This window comes from Notolabrus celidotus, chromosome 2, assembly GCF_009762535.1.
Source record: "Notolabrus celidotus isolate fNotCel1 chromosome 2, fNotCel1.pri, whole genome shotgun sequence".
Taxonomy (NCBI): domain Eukaryota; kingdom Metazoa; phylum Chordata; class Actinopteri; order Labriformes; family Labridae; genus Notolabrus; species Notolabrus celidotus.
In genome coordinates, this window is record NC_048273.1 from 2940065 (window position 1) to 2963635 (window position 23571).

The 23571-nt window shown below is 42.1% G+C and overlaps 1 protein-coding gene across 1 annotated transcript in view; it reads right to left on the bottom strand.

The window, feature by feature from the left end:
- The window catches only part of kdm4b (lysine (K)-specific demethylase 4B), a 108750-nt gene that overhangs the window by 84718 nt on the left and 461 nt on the right, over positions 1-23571 (bottom strand). The window lies entirely within an intron of this gene.

The following is a 23571-nucleotide window of genomic DNA, read 5'->3' on the forward strand; positions in this document are numbered from 1 at the left end:
CCCAAAGCCAAGGAATCCCCATTAGGTCACATGTTAAAGCGTCTAATCACACAGCAGAAGGAACATGTTTACAGCCTGCTTCAAAAGACAGATTTGGTCTACCTTGCTCTTAGTTTGCACACTACACTGGTGGTTATATTTTACAATGCATCCATTCAGATGATATAACGGCAAAGAATTAACCATAAATTAGGAACAGAGCTGAGTTGACTAATGGCCAAACTCCACCATTCTAGTCAATGTGTTAACTTCCACTGGATCCGCTCTGTTGCATCTCATAGAGCTAACTAGTAGGCGTCACCAACAGGACATTGTGTTCTGTTCCGGCTGCGTCTCTGTTCCGGCAGGTCAGAGTCCTCTGGATCAGATACATAAGACTTCTATTTGTGCCGGATGCTGGAGCACGACGCATCAGAGCAGATGGAGCGGGACAGGAAGTCAGGTTTCACCAAAACAAAATGTAAACATCCAGTTAATTTTCAGAATAAAACACTCTGTGTTATCACCAGATCCTATTTCACTTAACTACAACGACTGCCATGTGATCCAGGCTCTTACAGTACAGACTGTTTAACCACACAATTCAAAATATATTAAGAGGCTATATACGAGAATGAAGTACATGTAAAGTCAATGCAGAGGCGCGAGTAGACGCGAGTAGAAGTCTGGCGGCACGTATAGCGCGTATTCGGCGACGCGAATGGTGCGATTTGCGCGAACAACGCGCATCATTCGCGTGAATTGCGCGCATTCGCGGATTCATTTGCGCGAATGATTCGCGAGAGTTGAAATATCTGAACTCAAGCGAAGGAATCACGGCGCGATAGCCAATCGGCGTGCAGATCCCCCGGTAACGTGTGTTGTGTGACGTATGGACCAGCGGAGATTCCAACGGGGATTCCCTCTTCTGAAATATATGGGACACTTTGATTCTATCACCGTGCAGCTTCCCCAAACTCTGTGACTCTACCTGTTCTTATGGGATGAGGAATAAACAGGAGCTGACTGTGAGGACAGAGAGGGAGGAGGATTATGTGGTGAGTTGTGAAAAACTTTGTCTGTCAGCTATCGGTTGTTGTAGTAGGAAGTTATCTCTGCCCACTTTAATATAACCGGCTTCCCCATTCAATGCCCGCGAGCTTAACCTTGTTACTGCGGTCAAGCCAGCCTCCACTTCAGAAACGAAGGTCAAGCCAGCCTCCACTGTCTTCCGTTTGATGACAACAGACAGCTGTGGCGTGGGAGCCCCCCTCCCTCTCGCGTATATTCGTGTCTTGGCACTCGTTTACACGCGGTATTCGCGCGTCCATATTCGCACGTCTAGCGCAATCGTTGGCGTTTGGTGTGAACGCACCATTAGAGGGAATGCACCCCAAAGTCAGTGAGTGCTTGAGGGTGGACATTGAGTTTGGGCCAGAGTGTTGATATTCCCCCGTAGACGCCATTAAGCCATCTCAATGTCTGCCGGGTGTAAGCTGGTTATTTAATTCTTGGTAAGTATTATTTTCCATTAATATGTATAACATTGGTTGAAAAACGTTCTATATATGTTTTTATGGTACACACACAAATCATGCTGTGCCAATAGCGTGAAACCTTAATGGCTTTTCATGACTGCTTGCAAGAAGGAACTGTGATTAATACAAGCAAAATCAAAGGTGCTAAACTGAGGAGAAAAATAGCTGCTGCTTTGTTGCCTTCTTTCCTGATGTTCATTCTCATGTCTGTGAATGCATGAGTAAACAACAACAACAGCAGCTGGATGAATATATATTATTATTGCAGCTTTTAACACAGATGAAGTGCTACCTGTAATATAAACATCATGATGTCATCGGCGTATAGATTATTCAGATCAATAGATGATAAACTGGAGCTCGATCAGAGTGGCGTGACTCGTGACAGTCCCAGCCCGTACACAGTGTTTTCATTCTGAGCGCCCGGGTCATGTTTGTCAGTTATTATGCTGTTTCTGATTGATGACACCGTCCCTCCACTACGACCAGCACAAACGGAGCTAAAGCGCTCTCAGCTTCTCACACCGGCAGGATGGTGAGAGGAGTGAAAGGCCAGGAGGGAAGTCACTTTTTACACATTTATCTTCTTCAGTGGAGGCGAGGACAGCGTGAGTGTGATGTGAAGGCCGGGGTCAAAGGGGATCATGATCTCACTGTAGTCTGAAGCAACACCAGAACCACTAGCATGACATATAGAGGAGTTTTTCTTACTGGAGGATAATGATTCATGGCGGACTGCAAAGACTAGAGGGTTACCAACGTGCACATTTATGAAATACACAGAATGAAACTATATTTAATCAGAATGATGTTTGTATTAAGATGCATAAATAATAATGTTGTGTTAGGCTGAGTAGCATGATTATAAAAACTGGATGCTTATGAGTTAATTACTTTAATGTATAGTGACAAACGGGCCCTGCAGGCTTAGACTGGATGTGTAGTCTATTCTTATGCATTTGTTAAATGGGTGAGCATGTTTTTGAATTTGCATACTTCTTTATTCTGTTTGTGTGTGCAGCTTTTTGCAGCATGGGTTGAGTTGGTGCACATTTTGGATTGTATGTGTTTCAGAATTTGCCTTTGCAGCCCTTTTCTTCATCACATTTTTGCAACACGTTTGCACCATACACTGTATAAATAATGGACGTAGTATCCGTGATGTCACCCGTCTGTTCCTGAGCGCTGTTTTGAAGCCAATCGTTGGTGGGAGCCATATTGGGAATGCTGAACTCAACCAAATGTAGGCTGTTTTTGAAACTGCCTACAAGCAGTTCATACTGATTTGGTCTAAATTCAGTATGTAGTATGTGAACAAGAGCAGAATCTGCAGGAAGCCAAAACTCCCCAGATGTCTACTGATTCAGGAAAATTTCACAGCATGCATCGGACCAGTCTGCCTCATGAACTGTTTCCCATAATGCACAGCGCTCGTTCCACTTCTTTATTTCTACTTTCTTAAAGGGGGGACTCAGTTTTTCTGTTGTGTATTTCACTTCTTAACTTTTTAAATCATTAGTGATGCTAAAGAAGCAGTTTCTCTATCAGCTTGGCTGTTGTTTACTTCCTCATTCTGAAACCAGAAATCCAGTGACGTCTGGCCCAGCATCCTGCAGACCAGATCCAACAGAACAGTCAGACTACAGACTACCTGCAAACGCAGTATGTAGCAGGCACTACATACTGCAGCCTACATTAGTAAGTACTACGTAGCAGGCTGTTTTGAAAACAGCCTTAGTGTGACGTAATGAGGCAGGCTTTGAGCCCCCTAGCCAACAGCTATGTGTTCCCGCCTGTCAATTAAATCAGTCATGTACAGACCCGGTGCTTGACTTGTGACTTGTAGCATATATATATATATATATATATATATATATATGATGGATGTGTTGTAGATGTTAAATGTTGTATGGTTGTTGTATGGTAAGCTGTAAATGAATTGCCCTTCTTGGCATCAATAAAGTTGTCTGAATCTGAATCTGAATCATCTCCTTATTTGGGGAAAACTTGGAATCTTAATATCTTCTGAACTGTTGTGCTAGAAAAAAAATTCACCCCCTAGTGTGTGCCGCTAGAGAAATTGGCTACATAGAAGCAAGCCAGTTTTTGGAGCCAGGCTGTAAACATGTTTATTTCTGCTGTAAAGATCGTCTTCTTTGAATGGGTGTGTATGTGGTTTCCTGTGTTTCTGCAGCCAGCCTCTAGTGGACGCTCAATGAATTGCACTTTAAAACACTTCCTGCCCATGGGCTTCATATTTTGAGACCGGAGGTTGCTGCTTGGTTTGCACTTGTTGACCACTCAAATTTAGTCCCAGAAACACACTGCACATATTTACCTGTTGAGAAGTAGAAGCTGTTTGCATTTACCAAAGTGAATTAATTTGCCTTCAATCATTCAAAGAGTGTTTGATTTGTTTAAACATCTAAAAGTGTTCAGAAATATTTAGTGCATCATTTTCTGTAATACATTTTTAGAAGCAGAGCTGCAAAATATTTCCATGTAATGCATTTGTTTTTGCAAACACATCCACATTCATTAAATTATACAAACACATACATGAGGCATGAATATGAAATGCCCTGACAAAGGCGCACAAATAAGAAGCTACAGTTAAACATGTACGCTCTCACACACACCACATGTTTGGCTTCACCCGGGCATGCGTTTCAGACAAATTCCCTCTTGCTTTGCTCCCTCTTTTCCTTTCTTTCACTTTGTTCTGCTCTCACCTCGGAGCCATAATCAGCCTCTCTAATCCATTCCCTTACATTAAGTGATGCTTCCTCCTCCGTTTGGCCTCTAGCGCTCGCTGCACTAGCTGTTGACAGCGCCGTTGTTTCCTCAGAAAACCCCCCTCCCAGTCACAGGAGGGAGATGGAAAAGGGAAGAGAGACAGATCCCTCTGGCAACTCTTGGAAGATATCCTCATTTTTTGTTCTCCCCCTTAAAAGACGACAGGCTTCTTTTTTCAGCTTTTGTTTAGGGAATGTCACTGAAACAAAACAAGCAAATTCTGCCTGCGTCCCTGCCTTTGGAGTCGAGCTATTTCCAGCGGTGGATCAGATTTAAGAGCTTTGTTTAGGTTCTTAGAAGCTCTGGTCGGGGTTAATAACAACAACAGAATATCGCTCACTCACTTACGGATACAACATTTAACTACTGTATAAATATAGAAAACATACAGATGGTGGCACCTGAGTCAAAAGCTTGTCTTGATATCACAGACTCATGTCTGTGGAGAAGGGACCAATACCTTTCACTACATTTGTTTAGACTGTTTTGGTTCATCCTCAACAAAATAGATCCTAAGGTGGGGTTTGCAACTCTAATCTGATAGGCTCTCATCTTATCAAACTCTAGTAGTTTCACTTAAAAGTTAAAGATGCTGTGATCTGGAGTAGACCGCCCTGGTCCTGAAATGAGGAAACAAACATAGCTATGAGAAAACCAAACAATAAGCTTCCTGTCAAGTTTGCAAAGATGCTGCTTTTGTGATGCTAGCTACGTTCTAGTTTCCTGAAGACATCATGTTGTTGTGATGTTGGCTAATTTCTCATTCATCCAGATATTTTTATTGTGATGCTAGCTTTCTCTCATTTGGCAAAGTGTTATGTTGTTGTGAAGCTAGCTTTTTCTCATTCACCAAGTCTCTGTTTTTGTGATGCTAGCTTTTTTTGTTTGCCAAGTTATGCTGTTGTTGTGAAGCTAGCTATTTTCTGGTTTCCTGAAAACGTCATGATGTTGTGATGCTAGCTACTTTCTAATTTGCCAAGATATTATATTGTTGTGATACAAGCCTATTTCTCATTTCCTGAAAACATTTATTGTGATGCTAGCTACTTTCTGGTTTCCTGAAGACATTGTTTTTGTGATGCTAGCTTTTTCTCATTTGCAAAGTTAAGCTGTTGTGATGCTAGCTTCTTTCTCTTTCCCCTAGATATAATGTTGTCGTGATGCTAGCTACTTTCTCGTTCACCAAGTCACTCTGTTTTTGTGATGCTAGCTACTTTCTGGTTTCCTGATGACATTATGTTGTTGTGATGCTAGCTACTTTCGCGTTTGCCAAGATATTATATTGTTGTGGTGCTAGCTACTTTCTGGTTTCCTGAAGACATGTTGTTGTTGTGATGCTAGCTATTTTCTGGTTTCCTGAAGACATTATGTTGTTGTGATGCTAGCTACTTTCTCGTTTGCCAAGACATTATGTTGTTGTGATGCTAGCTACTTTCTGGTTTCCTGAAGACATCATGTTGTTGTGATGCTAGCTACTTTCTGGTTTCCTGAAGACATCATGTTGTTGTGATGCTAGCTACTTTCTGGTTTCCTGAAGACATTGTTGTTGTGATACTAGCTTTTTCTCATTTGCCAAGTTATGCTGTCGTTGTGATGCTAGCTTCTTTATCTTTCCCCTAGATATAATGTTGTTGTGATGCTAGCTTTTTCTCGTTCACCAAGTCACTCTGTTTTTGTGATGCTAGCTACTTTCTGGTTTCACGATGACATTATGTTGTGATGCTAGCTATTTTCTGGTTTCCTGAAGACATGTTGTTGTTGTGATGCTAGCTACTTTTTTCGTTTGCCAAGATATTATATTGTTGTGATGCTAGCTACTTTCTCGTTTGCCAAGATATTATATTGTTGGGATGCTAGCTACTTTCTGGTTTCCTGAAGACATTATGTTGTTGTGATGCTAGCTACTTTCTGGTTTCCTGAAGACATTATGTTGTTGTGATGCTAGCTACTTTCTGGTTTCCTGAAGACATTATGTTGTTGTGATGCTAGCTACTTTCTGGTTTCCTGAAGACATCATGTTGTTGTGATGCTAGCTACTTTCTGGTTTCCTGAAGACATCATGTTGTTGTGATGCTAGCTACTTTCTGGTTTCCTGAAGACATCATGTTGTTGATATGCTAGCTACTTTCTGGTTTCCTGAAGACATTATGTTGTTGTGATGCTAGCTACTTTCTGGTTTCCTGAAGACATCATGTTGTTGATATGCTAGCTACTTTCTGGTTTCCTGAAGACATTATGTTGTTTTTGTGATACTATCTTTTTCTTATTTGCCAAGTTATGCTGTTGTTGTGATGCTAGCTAGCAAGAAATCCCATGTAACTTCTGACATATTGTTTCCTCTTGTCTGCAATCTTTGCAACAGCAACTGTTGAAACAGTTTGCCAACCCTCCACCAAGAAAACATTGCTCACATGTGTTATTCACTACTCTAGCATCAGATCACAGTGTTTTAGAAAACTACTTTTGCAGAACTTCATTGGTAACATCTCATCAGCAAAGCACAACTTCAATGACCTTTCTCTAGAAACGAGTGATCACTCATGTGTCTGTTTTTTGCCACATAGTTAAACTAGTTTCTGCTTTTAACAGCATTCACCTCCTTTATTAAGGTCTTTTGTGCCTGTGTTGTGTGCCTAAATTTTGCCGTGCTAATCAGTAAATGGATGCTAAAGTGTGACCATTATATTTTTCCTAATATCCAAAGTTAGAAAGTTAAACTGAATGATACAGTAAAATTAAAATCCAAGAATTTATAGGTTTTATGGCTGATTTTAACGTGGCTAAGGAAGCACAATATAAAATGCCAGAAATTAAATCATATGCAGTTATTTTAAATGCATTTAACAAATCTTGCTTCAGGAATAAGAGCCTTTGAATATTTCGGTAAAATCTGACATTAATGTGAAGTCCATCCATCCTGGACCGGTCGCTCGCCTATCACAGGGCTGGCCAATCAGGCTTGGATGCAAAGACCACAACCTTGTGATCATGTTTTTGGACTGTGGGAGGAAGCTGGAGTACCCTGAAGAACCCATGCATGCACAGGGAGAACATGCAAACTCCACACAGGAAGGAATCTGCCTGACCAGAGAATGTTCAGAGGCAACGGCACTAACCACTTCACCAGTGTGCAGCCCATCGTCAAGTAAAAAGCTAATATCAAACAATCTAACTGCTTTCCATAATCCAAACCCTGTCTGCAAACAATAACACTATCCCTTCTGGCTAAAGTGTGATGTTCCTTTATTTGATTTGCAAGTGTTCCTTCTGCCAGCAACACAACAGAGAAGAAGACACGTCCCTTAAAGGGAACTGAAGCAGCGATAAATCCAGCCTCAGGTTACGCAGAGTACATATAATACTGAGGCTGACACAATAGAAAGTGCTGGGTCATCACAGCAGTGTAAAGTGTAATATTTTAATAATGATATTAGACTCATTTTTTATGTCTTCCTGCATCTTACCTGCACTGCAACAAATAATCCATTAGTTTTTATTCTTTCATCGAGGTGTTCCAGCCAAACAGGCCTCAGGCGGTAATAGGGTTGTGAATACAATTGCTTTTAGTGTTTTGCTCTGAGCTACTTGCACAACAAATATAGAAGAAAAAGCAGGCCGTGTGATTAATTTAAAAGTTGCATTATGTAAAGAGATAATGGTGGTAGATAATTTAATTCTCTGCACTGGGGTGTAATTATCTGAAACCTAAAACTAAAAGGGAGTGTTTTGTATTCAAAGACACAAATCTTTTATACACCACAGTTTTATTTTTTCAAATGGCCTAGATTTCCTTTTTTAATGTTAACTAAGTTCTGGTTGAGCAATGAGGACCATGTGCCATTTATAAAGCCAACACTCGCAATATCTCCCTTATTAAAGCCAACAAAATAGAGACGGGGATAAAAGAGTTATGGCACAAGCACAACTGTATTGTTTGCTATCTTGTGATTTAGTTTAATAGAATTTTTAAGCATCTTATTAGAGGTCCCTCAGGGCCGATGACATGTGGGCGCACTTCATCAGTATTGGTGCAGCAGTGCAAGAAGCAGTGTTTTAACACTCAGCTTGGATGCAAAGACCTCTGGGATACTAGTCTGCAGCAAAGCCTTATAAAACAAACTTTAATACTACATCACATTTACTAAATTTAGAAGATTAAATAAAAACATTAGGAAGGGAAGGAGAGAAAACAGACCTCACTACCTTGCCTTGGACTTCATGTCAATCCCAGAGTCACCTTCTGTGGCAGAGTCAGGAACAACTGGGACGGGCTACAAGTCTTTATTCAGCTATTTGTTAATCTCATCTTTAATCTAGTAGCTCTCCATACAAAATCAAAGACATGCCTCTCGTTAGGACACGGACAGAAATAGCCTGCTTACTCTGGACCTCACACTGGGCTGCAGACCAGACGAGGATGAAGAGAACATGATGTATTTATTGTAACTCAGCACTGACTGAGTTAAAATTGTGAAGTATTTCAACACCTAAATAAGTTAGTCTGACTTATTTTTTATTTATCTGTAGAAGATTTGATCAGCATATGCCCTGATACAAGTCCAAAAGCATCAGTGATCTAATAAATAACATTAAGGGCAGATCCCCAAAGTCTTCTCTCTGTGTCTAACCTTTAGTCTTTAATCTTGGTGTGAAATAAGTCTTGTATAATTATTAAAGATCGGCACATGTAGCACATGGACAGTGGTGTACGTAAAATGGTGTACATGAAGTGAAGAAGGTTAAGTGGCGTACATAAGGTGGTATATTTAAAGTGATATATGTAAAGTGGCGTACATAGAGCATTGTATGTGAAGTGTTGTACAGAGTTGCTGTTGCTGCTAAGTGTATGTTAAGTAGCATACATAAAGTAGCGTACGTAAAGTAGCGTACGTAAAGTAGCGTACGTAAAGTAGCGTACGTCAAGTAGCGTACGTCAAGTAGCGTACCTAAAGTAGTGTACGTAAAGTGGTGTATGTAAAGTAGCATACGTAAAGTAGCAAACGTAAAGTAGCATACATAGAGTAGCATACATAAAGTAGCATACATAGAGTAGCAAACGTACAGTAGCATACATAAAGTAGCATACGTAAAGTAGCATACGTAAAGTAGTGTATGTAAAGTAGTGTACCTAAAGCAGCGTACGTGAAGTAGCAAACGTAAAGTAGCGTACATAAAGTAGCATACATAAAGTAGCATACGTAAAGTAGCAAACATAAAGTAGCATACGTAAAGTAGCATACGTAAAGTAGCAAACGTAAAGTAGCGTACATAAAGTAGCATACGTAAAGTAGCATACGTAAAGTAGCGTACGTAAAGTAGCGTACGTAAAGTAGCGTACATAAAGTAGCGTACGTATAGTAGCGTACGTAAAGTAGCGTACGTAAAGTAGCATACGTAAAGTAGCGTACATAAAGTAGCGTACGTAAAGTAGCGTACGTAAAGTAGCATACCTAAAGTAGCGTACGTAAAGTAGCGTACGTAAAGTAGCGTACGTAAGTAGCATACGTAAAGTAGCATACGTAAAGTAGCGTACGTAAAGTAGCATACATAAAGTAGCATACGTAAAGTAGCAAACGTAAAGTAGCATACGTAAAGTAGCATACGTAAAGTAGCAAACGTAAAGTAGCGTACATAAAGTAGCATACGTAAAGTAGCATACGTAAAGTAGCGTACGTAAAGTAGCGTACGTAAAGTAGCGTACGTAAAGTAGCGTACATAAAGTAGCGTACGTAAAGTAGCGTACGTAAAGTAGCATACGTAAAGTAGCGTACGTAAAGTAGCATACCTAAAGTAGCGTACGTAAAGTAGCGTACGTAAAGTAGCATACCTAAAGTAGCGTACGTAAAGTAGCGTACGTAAAGTAGCGTACGTAAGTAGCATACGTAAAGTAGCATACGTAAAGTAGCGTACGTAAAGTAGCGTACGTAAAGTAGCGTACATAAAGTAGCATACGTAAAGTAGCATACGTAAAGTAGCATACGTAAAGTAGCGTACGTAAAGTAGCGCACGTAAAGTAGCGTACGTAAAGTAGCGTACGTAAAGTAGCGTACGTAAAGTAGCGTACGTAAAGTAGCATACGTAAAGTAGCAAACGTAAAATAGCAAACGTAAAGTAGCGTACGTAAAGTAGCGTACGTAAAGTAGTGTACGTAAAGTAGTGTACGTAAAGTAGCGTACGTTACATAGCATACGTAAAGTAGCATACGTAAAGTAGCAAACGTAAAGTAGCATATGTAAAGTAGCATACGTAAAGTAGCAAACGTAAAGTAGCGTACGTAAATAACGTACGTAAAGTAGCTTACGTAAAGTAGCGTACGTAAAGTAGCGTACGTAAAGTGGCATACATAAAGTAGCATACGTAAAGTAGCGTACGTAAGTAGCATATGTAAAGTAGCATACGTAAAGTAGCGTACATAAAGTAGCGTACGTAGAGTAGCGTACGTAAAGTAGCATATGTAAAGTAGCATGCGTAAAGTAACGTATGTAAAGTGGCGTGCGTAAACTGAACAAACTCATCCGTAAGGCCAGTGATGTTGTCGGGGTGGAGCTTGACTCTCTGACGGTGGAGACAGAGAGGAGGACTCCGTTAAAGCTCCACACCATCACACCCCCCCCTCTCTACAACGTGCTGGTGAAACACAGACACATTCAGACTCATTCCCTCTAAATGCACCACAGAACGCCACAGGAAGTCATTCCTGCCTGTGGCCATCAGACTTTACAACTCTTCCCTCTGATCACTGAACTATAACCTGTACACCGTGCAATAACCATGCAATGCACTGTGCAATATCCTTACCACTTTAACATCCTTGTATAAATTAATTCCCAGAGCTTTTGTACATACTTTGATTATTTTAATTCAATCTCAGAGCCTGGAAGGTTTACTCACATGGCACTTTCAGTATTCTAAGCTTAACTACCATAGCTATAGAAACATTGCAAACTTTACAAGGCAAAAAACAGATGGTCTTAGGAGGAGCTACACAGCTGCACAGAAGCTGCACATTGCAGAATTTACTGAATGCAATCAAAGTCTTCATGTTTGGTTTCTGCAGTCAGCCTGATCAGAAAGCTTAGTCTGCATGACCTGTGTTTGTTTTTCCTGTTTTTTTTTTTCAAATTAAAATAACAGAAATGGTGTTGTAATAAATTCATGACTCGTTTCTTATTAATAAATAGTTACAGAAAACCTGTTTCCCTCCAGGAGACCCCAAAACAGATTGTGCATTATATTCCAGTGTGACCTATATAACAGATTTGATGGTACTTTACTGCAGAGTTGCAGCACTTCTGTGTCTCTGCAAACTTTCTTGAGTTCTTGAGGGTTTTTTGTCACACTGTCAAGTATTCATGATTGCACAAAGTGGTTACCATTGTCCTTGAATGCATAGTTACAGGTTGCAGGTTTAAAGGTTTCATGCATTTTGAAACGCTAGTGATGGTTTGTAAAATAAGCTGGTGGTTGTGTCTGATAACTGGTCTTAATTTAGTGCAAAAAAACCCCAGAAGAATGAGAGCAAAGCAGTGACAGCAGAGGAGGTGTTAAAGCACCTGAACCATAGGATGGCATTAGGTTGGTACTCCTCTACTTTTCTGCAGCTGTCGTTTTGTGCTTACATATGTCTGTCATCATCCAGCATAACCTCTGAGGACTGATACAAATCCTCTGAGCTGGAGAAGTATATATACTACAGTGAAGTGTGCCTTCAAAGCTCTGTCAGCATATCATTGCAACAATACCGTCAAACCAAGGTAAAAAAAAGAAAAAGCTTGACACTTCCACATCCCCTGTTCAAGCCTTCGGCTCTGTGCAGGGCCTTGTCTTCGTCTCCCCATCCCTCTCTGTTCGCTGCCACTCATCCACTCTCACTCTCAGTCTTTTTCAACTCCCGACAGTTCCGCCCAATCAGCTCGACCACACTGCCCGTGTTCCTACGCATTATGGATCGCATCATTCAGCACGTCCAGATCTTTACATGAACCGCACATTTGCATCAATCATGCAGCCAAGTGGTGACGGTGGGAGGCTGATGGCACTTACGATTGATCCCGTACTTAAGAGGGATTGGAAAGCTTTGTAGGAGCGAGCCAAACCACAGAAACCTGATGCACTCATGCAGCTCGCCCGGTTTTGTTCCCCCACTCCTTGAAGAGGATTCTTTGAAATTCTTTTCCTCTCGCTTGCCGTTTCACAGACGAATAACCGAGTTGAGAACCACTCTGAGAAGAGATGACACGCTACAAAGTTATTCTGCTGCATACGATGAAAAATACGAGGCACTACAGAGCTGATGGCGAGGTAAGGGAAAGGTGTAATAGCTTCAATATATTGTGAGAGCGTTGGATAACTTCTACATCAATCCAGTTCCATTGCATTGACATTCAGGGGGAGTGGGGGTCGGTCGGGGGGTGTTGACTGAGGGTTGAAATAATTGCCCTTGAAAGGAGGCAAATGTTCTTCATTCAAACAGAGAGCGTGTTGTTCACTGAACCATGTAAAGATCCTGCCACCGCCCTTGAAGTACCACACTAATAATTACATTCGGCTTTCATCAAGATCCCTCACATTTGGAGACTGTTGCGACGTGAGTCAGAGACGACAAAAGAAAAGCGGCCTGCACGGGGAGAAAGGAGCTGTGCTTAGACAGATTGCAGCTGTAGAAAGTTCATGCACCGCTAGACTCAATTATAAACTACCCTAGCACATCCAGCATGCTGGGGTAAAAAGGATGTAAATTGTGTTTACTGTAGCCTTGTTGGGTAAACACCATTCAAAGGTACGTCATGTATGTTATTCATCATCCTGTCCGCAGATGGTCACACGCAGGCTCGCTGTTTCGTAATCACATCTGAATTATGTTTACCGGCTCCACATCGATTTGATCGGATTTCTTACCAAATCTACAAACAGCTGATGTAACGCTTAATTAGAAATCTTGTATTTCTGATGAAACATGACCCCACATCATGTTCTCACTCCCCTGAGGAATACCTTCGTGTACGTAAGATCAGGCCCTCGGGGAGCAGGAGCTCTACTCTGGATTACTGGAATGATGGAAGCATTGGGCAGACGTGATGTTGTGATGTTTGAGGAGATCATCTTTTCCAGGAGGTACTCGTTCTGTTTGGTTGGTTGAATGATGCTTTTTCCATCCCTATGAGTGTCTCTGGTGGTGCTAACGTGGTTCCCTGTCTGTGTCTTTCGTGACTACTTTAGTGTTGAGACATCATCATTAATCTCTGTCATTTTGTCCATAGGGTTATGATTAGGGTTAGGGTTCGGGTTAGTAGTGATGAGAAGTTCGTCTCTTTTAAGAGAGCCGGCTCTTTTGACTGCCAGACGGCTCTTAAAGCTACGGTTGGTAGTCTCGGTAAACTAGCATGAATTTGAATGTAGCATTTCCTCATGACTCCGTCTAACCCCTCCCCTCAGAGTTCTTCCAAAACGACGCCCCCGCTCACATGCACGAGTGCCACTGATTCACGACCATACGATCGTGACTGATTCAAAAACAGTCCTCACCAAAACATTCTCATAGTGAAAGTTAAAAACACAAACAAACATGGCTGCTGTTAGCACTCACAACTGTCATGCTAGCATTTTATCAGGATATCAGGAGAAAAAGTTATAACACATATATAACACTGTAACAGCTCTACTGTTTGTTAAACCTGTTCAGTGTAGATGCTCTTAATTCCTACAGTGTTGACGGTCAGTGAAGGCATCAGGAGAGGTGTAGAGTGTGTGAGCGGGAGAGAGGAGAGACAAGAGGAGAAGTTCTTCATTCATTCAAACATTGATTGTTGTTTTGTTGGTTGTCGTGGTAACGGCCGACAGTGACCGGTTATTAAAGATCAACGTGTTCACGATCAGCTTGTCATCACTACAGCGTCCGGACGGACGCTACAGTACATCTACATTTCTGTAGGTCTTACTGAATGTCATTATTTCTTCTGCTTGTCAGAGCCCCCGTGGTGAGAGCTTTTTAGACTCTGATCCGGACTACAGTCCTGGGCAAAGCCCCTCATCGGGTCAGAGGGGACAGGCCTGAGGTGGAGCGAGAGGGGCAGTAAATAGAGTCAGGGGAAGCAGAGGCAGGGGACGGGGACTCGGAGTGCAGGCTGGGGAAATGTACGCTCTGCAGGAGGCGGGCAGAACGGCAGGACGGGATTTGATTGGTTTAAAATTTTGGGACCCAAAAACTGTGATTGGTTGGTGTTTTCCCAGGTTTACTCCGGCTGTAGATAGCAGCTTTTTGTTAACCTCTTTTTTAAGAACACATTATGTATTGATTACCATCAGGACATAAAGATCATTTAAATAGTATAACAAAAAGTGGATCTAAATCTGAACACCAACCCCAGCTTTAATTTAGGATCTTTTGTAGCCGTATATTTTACCTTAACTTTGCAAAAACGAATGGTTTGTGTTGAAAACCCTTTTATGTACAGTGTTTTTATGAGCAGCCTTATAATTCCCTAATTGTGTGCATTTATTCTGTTACAAAACCATTCTTACTTTTGTTTCTGAAGATATTAAACTTACAAGTTTTGCCCAAATAAGGGCGTGGCTGACTTTATTGACAGGCGGGCACCCAGTAGCTGTTAGCGAGGAGGCTTAAGGCCCGCCTCTTTACCTCACACTAGCTTGACTGAAGTAAGGTTGAGTTCAGCATTTTCTATATGGCACCTGCCGTCGATCAGCTTCAAAATAGGGCTTCAGGAACAGACGGGTGACGTCACGGAGGCTACGTCCATTTATTATACAGTCTGAAGTTCTGCACCGTGCAGCCACCCTGTCCTTGATGCATCCCATGACGTGCCAACACAACTCCTCTATCAGAAGTTCTATGAAGGGAATCTTAAGACAAAGATCTCTTAGATCTTTTTGTTAAATGAAGCAACAAAGGGCAAAACATGAGCCTGCCCTTGGGGGGTCTTTACAGAGCAAGCATATCCAAAAAAAGAAGTCTGACATTTATAGTCCTCCTCCCTCCCCTCTTCAGTATTTTAAACATATGAAACCTCGTATGACAAATCTTCCATACATTAATTCTCTTCCTGTTTACACAACAGCGTGCAGGCCACTGAGTTCGCCTGCACAATGCACAACCCCCTCTCCTCTGCTCGCCACGACTTACTCACCAAATGTCCTTGCCTCCATCTTTCACGAGGGGAAAGGCAAGAAGAGAAGCAGAGGACATTTGTCGGAGCTGTGTGGTGGATTTAGCCGGCTCTCCCACTCAGTTTACAAATCCGTCTTTCTTGTTTAAGCACATCTCGGCGGCACACATGCAGTGGAACACGAGGTGTTGCACAGATTGAACCTTTTCCTCAGCAGAAACATTTCGTTCACAGCTCGGCCGCCCCTGCAGCCGAGGAGCTTGCATCGAGTGACCCAGCTGTAACCAGACTTCTAGACATGAAGGCGATGTGAGGCTGAAAACAGATGAAAGGAGGGTTAATGGTGAAATGAGAGAAGGAGAGAGGCAGGAAAAGAAAAGGGCAGGGTGAAAAGATTGTGGTAAATAAGGGCAGGAGAGGGGATGGGGGTATCTGAATCAAACTAGGAAAATAATAGACCGTCTGGCCCTGAGGGAGGTGGAGTAAAAGAAAAGAAGCAGAAGCTAATGCTGGTCTCAGGGACGGACGAGAAGCACTGTTCACTCTTTTCATCTAAAGGCAGTGAACTAATTAAAGGTGCACCACGCTTTCCCCTGATTTAGTGACATTTCTACACTCAGAGGCAGAGACCTTGACCTCCACAGGTGCAAAGAAACACAAAAGAGTGATGTTTTCAAGGTTCTGTCTGCTGCTCACCGCTTCAACTTTCCTCCTGAATCAACACAACACAGTTACTATCAATTGTCACTATAGTGATCATGAACTCCTCGTAGTTAAGAGAAGCAGATTGGTATGGCTGCATCCTCTACGGCCTTCCTTCAAAACAACTCAACAAACTGCAGTATATCTAGAATTCTGACGCCCGCCTGCTCACCCACACCCGCTCCCGTGACCACATCACCCCTGTCCTCCAAAACCTCCACTGGCTCCCTATCAAACAACACATTTTAAAGTCCTCCTCCTCACCCACAAAGCCCTCCATAACCAGGCCCCCTCTTACCTCACCGACCTGCTCCACCAACACACCCCGTCCTGTAACCTCCCATCCTCCAACGCCCACCTCCTCTCCCTACCACCTGACACCAAGCACCGAACCTGGGGGGACAGAGCTTTCTCTGTCGCCGCCCCCCACCCTCTGGAACCTTACCACTTAACATTAGAACCTACCTCAACCTGTCCACCTTCAAATCACTCACCAAAACCTCCTATTTAAAACTGCTTTTAATGTATTTTATTCATGTTTTTATTGTTCTGTTGTTTTATATGATGTTTTATCCTTTGTGCAGCATCTTTGAGTTTTTAGAAAAGTGCTTTATAAATAAAATGTATTATCATTAGGGCCCGAGGCCCCAAGGATTGTTCTTTCTTCCGCCACTTAAAACGCATTTTAGGCCCCCTGAAGCGCGGATATTTTTGCACACTCATCGGGTCTGGTGAAAATTGCAAGTTATTATAGGTCTCGCAAAAAAAATCTCATTAGCGCCCCCTAGAGGTAAAAAAAACACCCTACGTATCAAGTTTTTTTTAGCTACATGCATGAAAAGTTATACGCACATTCATGGCATCAGGATGCACAAAAAAGCCTCTTGCATCCATATTCGAAACTCAACAGGAAGAGCGCCACCTAGCTTTGAACATGACAAATGGGGCCAAAATGGGTCCGTGCAAGGGTGCATACTTTTGCTAATTTCTCCTAGAGCTTTTCTCTGATTCAGTCCAAACTCGGCACATGCTATAGTAAACACATTGACGATTAATACAAAGTAAAGGCACTCCGTTCAGACGAAAGTTGTGGGCGTGTCGGACTTTGGGGCGGGGCATAAAAAAAAACCATTGGAAAATTGATTTTTGTGACTTTAAAATGCACGTAATCTCACCTCATCCAACACACTCATCAGTGCTGGGAAAAATTGCGACATTTTATGGGTGTCGCATAAACAGTCGAAAAAAATGTGCTCACTAGCGCCCCCTACAGTTTTCAAAAAACCCTCCCCATAGAGGTTATTTTGAGCTACATGCTTGAAAAATTTGACACATATTCATGGCATCAGGACGCACAAAAAAGCCTTTTGCACCCATATCCCAAACTCAACAGGAAGAGCGCCACCTAGCTTTGAACATGAAAAATAAGGGTGCATACTTTTGCTATTAACTTCTAGAGCTTTTCCCAGATTCAGTCCAAACCAAGGGCAACCTATAGGAGACACCTTGACGAGAAAAAATTATCAGAACAAATTTTGATCAGACAAAAATTGTGGGCGTGGCATCAAACGCACATACAGCTTTGAATGTGAAGAATGACGCCCAAATAAGGGTGCATACTTTTGAGAGCTCCTCCTAGAGTTTTTCTCTGATTCAGTCCAAACAAGGCACATTCTATATCAGACATATTGACGATTAAATTATTGTTAAAGGAATTCTGTTCAGACTAAAATCGTGGGCGTGGCACACTGTCAAGTTTGGAGGTTTTCTTGGCAATCTGCCAGAAACTTGGAACATTTGCGCCACCCAAGGCGGTATATACTCTCAGATCTTGCTTTCGCATCGTGTGGTGGCAAATATCAGGCGGCGGTTTACATGTGGCATTGGCTCGCGTAGGCGGCGGCTGCAGGTGTGCCAGGGCCTGTTCATCACCGCTTGCGGCTTTAATTATTATAATTTTTATTATGTCACATTTAGTCACTTATTTTGGTCAGCATTTAGTTCGTACATAAATCACTGTTATTGTTCAGTATTTATTATCAATAACTTCCAGTCAGGTGTATACGATGACGTCACTCACTACACTGAACAACAGAAGTGTCTGAAGTGTGAAAACTGCAGTTCCTTGAGTGTCCACTAGAGGCTGGTTGCAGAAACACCAGAAACCACACACACACCCATTCAAAGAAGACGATGTTTACAGCAGAAATAAACATGTTTACAGCCTGGTTCAGAAAACAGCTTCAGTCTGAATAGCTCATTTCTTTATCTGCACACACTGTCAGGGTTCCCACTCTTTTCCAGAGATCATGTCATGATCCTCATCATGGCAGCCCTCCCCTCTCCCTCTTTGTGTGTGTGTTTTGTCATTTCCCTGTCTGTTGCTCCTCCTCCTGTGTCTCTTCCCCTTGTTTGTGTCTTGTGGGTGAATGTGGGCGGGGTTTCCATTCTGCAGGCAGCACCAGGTGAAGCCGCTCAATAATCAACCCTCTCCTATAAAGACTCCGGATTCTCTCCTACTCGTTGCCAGATCGTACTTCAGTTTTAAGTGGTACGCTGAGTCCGTGGCTCCTCAAGCATGTTTTTGTTTTGCTTGTCTTTGTGTGTGTCAAGCTGACGTCCTTGTGTATTTAGTTCCTAAATATTCTAATATGTTCCTCTCAGTGGAAGTCTACATTGAAGACATGCAAGTCTATGGCAATCCATGAACTCATCTCTTACATGATTAAAAGTGATGGCAAATTGATTATGGAATAATGCAACCACAGATGTTCAGCCCTTTATCAGTGCAACCAAGCAACAATGATGGGCAGCTCTCATCTCAGCTTTCTCTTTTCTCATAAAATATAAAATTAGCTAAAAAACAAAAGAGCCAGCAAAGGAATCTGGAAGCTGCCTCACTGAAATAAATGAATAATAATAATAAGAGGATCAGTGCATTAATTGACCTTAATAGATCTGAATGACAAAAATGGCCTCACATGTTAAATGGGGATGTGTTTTTTAACCTTGTCAGGTCACACACAGTCATGTTGAAATAATTTTCCAGGACATATATTTTCCAGGTGTTTCCCAGTACTGGAAAACTGGTCAACTGTTTTCCAGGTTTTCCAGTTTTTCCAGGACCCGTGGGAACCCTGCACTGTACTGGGTGATTTTTTTTTTAATAACTCGTTATATTTGAAGGTATTAAACTTACAAGTTTTGCCCAAATAAGGGCGTGGCTGACTTGATTGATGGGCGAGCATCCTTTAGCTGTTAGCGCCTCTTTACCTCACACTAGCTCAACAGAAGTTAAGTTCAGGTTACGTTTCCATACTTCAGTTCATGATGAACAGAGATGTTCTTCTCACATAGGATGGATGTTGATCACCTTGCAGCTCTTCACCAGAACGCCACAAGTCAACATATCTTGGCTCCAGGTCTTGTCTTGTCCACTCCAGGTTGCATGGCAAAATGATGTCATCACCAACATACGCCACTATTGGTTGAGATGAACCGATAACTTGTGGAACATGTGTTACATGTCTCTTTGGCCGCCCAGGTGGGGCAGACATTGAGAAGTCATGTATGTATGAAGTATGTTCTCTGTAGCATCCTTGAATTGAGTTGCTTATATTTAATGTGACAGCTAGCTAACAGTTGCAAATCCTCCTCTTAGCACAAAGCCTAACTTATCTTTGCATTTAAGAATTTACTCTTTATAACTGCAACTACGCACAAACTGCATGAAGAATCAAATATCATAAAATATAGATAAAGCACAAAATGCAACCAAAAGGCTGAGTCATACAGCTAGCTACAAGCTAACTACTCTGCTAGCTACAAACTGACTGAATTCAAATATTATCAAACCAACAAACATAAGCAATTTTGTTCTGCTTTTGCGTCATGCATTATGACAGTCACAAACATCAAACTAGCAAATTGTTTCCAATGCAGCAATGCACAAGACAAAGTTTTTGTGCTACTGTATGCTAATGTTGCATGCAACACTTAGCAGTATTGCATTATGCATGCATGTTAAAGGGAAGGATATACCAGTTTGCCTAACACAAATGTGGGTATTGTGTTTGTGTGATTTTTAAAGATTATTGTTGCATACGATGAGCACAAAAAACTGAGCTAAACCAGCCCCCCAAAGCAGCTATATTTTATAATGCAGACATAGTCAGGAGAGGTCTACTGGTCTGACTTTGCACACAGATGATTCAGAGCATCCTGTCCTTATTTAGTGTCTGATACAGAAGCACATCCTCGTCATAATAAAAGGACCTTCATTAGTGAAAGAAAGTTCTGTGTCGCCTCTCTGTTTCTGTCTTCTTGCACTAATCTCTCTGACATTCTCACTGACGTTGTATGTGGTGTATTGTTACACCACTCCATCTGTACTGAGATTAACTCCATCAGTTTGGCACTCGGGTAATGAAAGAAACTCGAAACTTGAAACGACACCGCAAACTCACTTTGCGAGACCGTGTTTCCATTACGGCTCCAACTGTCATTAATTCTTACATTACTGTCTCCACTAATTATCCACATTTCTTGTGCTTCGCCACAAGTCATCTGCAATCTGCCTCCTGTTCATCCCGAGCCAGCTCCTCTCACTGTGACAACTAAAGATGTGTTAATGTGCTGCAATTAAAACAAAAAAAATGTCAAAAACAATTAGAGTGCTCTCAAAGACAGTCAAACCGTGACAATCTTCTGAGCTGCAATTATCTCTCGCCGAGGACTGAGCCGTGTGGACGCGACTCCTTTCAGAATGTGGCTTGTTAAAGCACAGAGACGGCACAAACAAGGAAGTAAACAGAGGCAGAAATGGCTGAGGGGTCTCATCCAACACTGTTTAATTAAATTTGCCAAATTTGCAAAAAAAAAGCATCTCAGTTGGAGCTGCATGAAATTAATCCTGGTTGTTGAAACGTACCACTTTTACTGTCATGAAGGATGTGGCTAAAATGTTTTTTAACCGGCCTACAGAGCAAACGGCACAAATGGACGTTTGTGTATCAGGATAATGGACTTGTAGTTTGGTACTCTGTTTAAAAGCTTTCTCTTTAATTGGGTGTTTTTTGTGGTCTTGAAGCCAATTCTTCTAATCATCACAAAATATGTGTCCAAATTATCAGTCCCTGTTTTGTGTAATTAAAAATCAGCACGCCTGACTTCCTCTCAAAGTGGTTTGTTGTTGTTTTTGGTGCGCTCTGAGTTGAAGTTGCCTCGTTTCACCTACAAACCATCCTCAAAGACAAACAAACAGATTTACATATCGCGCATAAAAACAAAGCCGTGATGAAATAAAGCTCCACGGTGATCCGGGGGTCGCTCCGACGCCAGCTGAGAGGGATGACCAGGACGGGGACATTAGCAGTCCGAGCGATGCAGAAACACAATAAGAGTCTGAAGGCCTGCACAAAGTAGCTGATTGCATTACGGGGCTTGCTATGCAGCTGGCAGCTGCTTCCTGACAATATGATGATGGAAAACTCTCGTCGCTCCACTTCAAAATAGTCAATTAGCGGAAATGAAATTGTGTGATGTCTGTCGCAGCACAGATGCTGAAGGCAAGGATGACAAACAGGGACTGCAGCGGGAAGTCTCCTGGTGGTTAGAGTGATCCAAAAAGTTATCAACCTCTGTTAAACCTAACCAGCTTTTTGATACGCACTTCATGGCTTATTATAACAAAGTGTGTGCAATTTACAAAGTGTGCCTTAAAAGTTGGGATGTTGTATTTTAACCCAGGACTTCCACTAGATCCCGGGCTGTCTCTGATCCGCTGCGGTCCGGCTCCGCGTTAAGATAAGATCCTCCTTTATTCGTCCAGCAACAGGGAAATTCATGGAGTTCCAGCAGCAAACAAGAAGGTGTACAGAACAAGACTTTAACAAGAATATATATAGAAAAAGAAATGTTCATCAGAGACGACAGCTTGGCCATAATCCTCCTGTCAGCCACCACCTCCACAGGGTCCAGGACTGAGCTGGACTTCTTCCCCAGTTAGTTCAGTCTCGCTCTCCTGTATCCTGTCCGCCCACAGCAGGTGAAATCCTTCCAATATGGCGTTCGTGTCCGCTGTTAGCTCTGTTAGCATCAAGCGGCAACCTCCGGTCTAAAAATATGAGTCAATGCGGAAGTGTTAGAAGCTGCAGTTCATCGAGGATCCGCTTGAGGCTGGCTCCGGAGGTACCGGAAGTCACATACACATGAATGGGGAAAAGACGATCTTTGCAGCATTAATAAACATGTTTACAGCCTGGTACAAAAGATGAGTGTAGTCTGAATAGCTCATTTCTCGATGTCCTCTCACTGTGAGGGGGGTCAATTTTTTTCTAATTCGGCAATTTCGAAGATATTGAGATTACTAGTCTTCCAATGAGAGGCACAGCTGCCTGCGGGAACACTGCAGCTGTTGGCTAGGAGGCTCAAAGCCCCGCCTCTTTACGTCACACTGGCTCGACAGAAGCAATATGGCTGCCGCTCCCGATTGGCTTCAAAACAGCGTTCAGAAACAGATGGGTGACGTCCCGGATACTACGTCCATATTTTTTACAGTCTATGGTTAGCATGCTGCTACTCTGGTGCTGGGTTAGCTCATCTACCTTATCGTAGATAGATCTTACAGTCCCCATAACGGTGGGTGGGAGGACAGGTCCATGTCGTCTTTTCTTAGCTTGCACCTCAGTACCAGCACGTCATCCTTGCCTCCTTCTCCTCAGCTCACAAGGAACATTAGGCCTAGCATCGTTTAGCATCGACATGCTATGGGCTGTCACATGTCTCTTTGGCCGCCCAGGTGGGGCAGACATTGTGAAGTCATGTATGTATGAAGTATGTTCTCTGTAGCATCCTTGAATTGAGTTGCTTATATTTAATGTGACAGCTAGCTAACAGTTGCAAGTCCTCCTCTTAGCACAAAGCCTAACTTATCTTTGCATTTCTTTAAGAATTTACTCTTTATAACTGCAACTAAGCACAAACTGCATGAAGAATCAAATATCATAAAATATAGATAAAGCACAAAATGCAACCAAAAGGCTGAGTCATACAGCTAGCTACAAGCTAACTACTCTGCTAGCTACAAACTGACTGAATTCAAATATTATCAAACCAACAAACATAAGCAATTTTGTTCTGATTTTGCATCATGCATTATGACAGTTACAAAAATCAAACTAACAAATTGTCTCCAATGCAGCAATGCTCAAAACAAAGTTTTTGTGCTACTGTATGCTAATGTTGCATGCAACACTTAGCAGTATTACATTATGCATGTATGTTAAAGGGCAGAATATACCAGTTTGCCTAACACAAATGTGGGTATTGTGTTTGTGTGATTTTTAAAGATTATTGTCGCATACGATGAGCTCAAAAAACTGAGCTAAACCAGCCCCCCAAAGCAGCTATATTTTATAATGCAGACATAT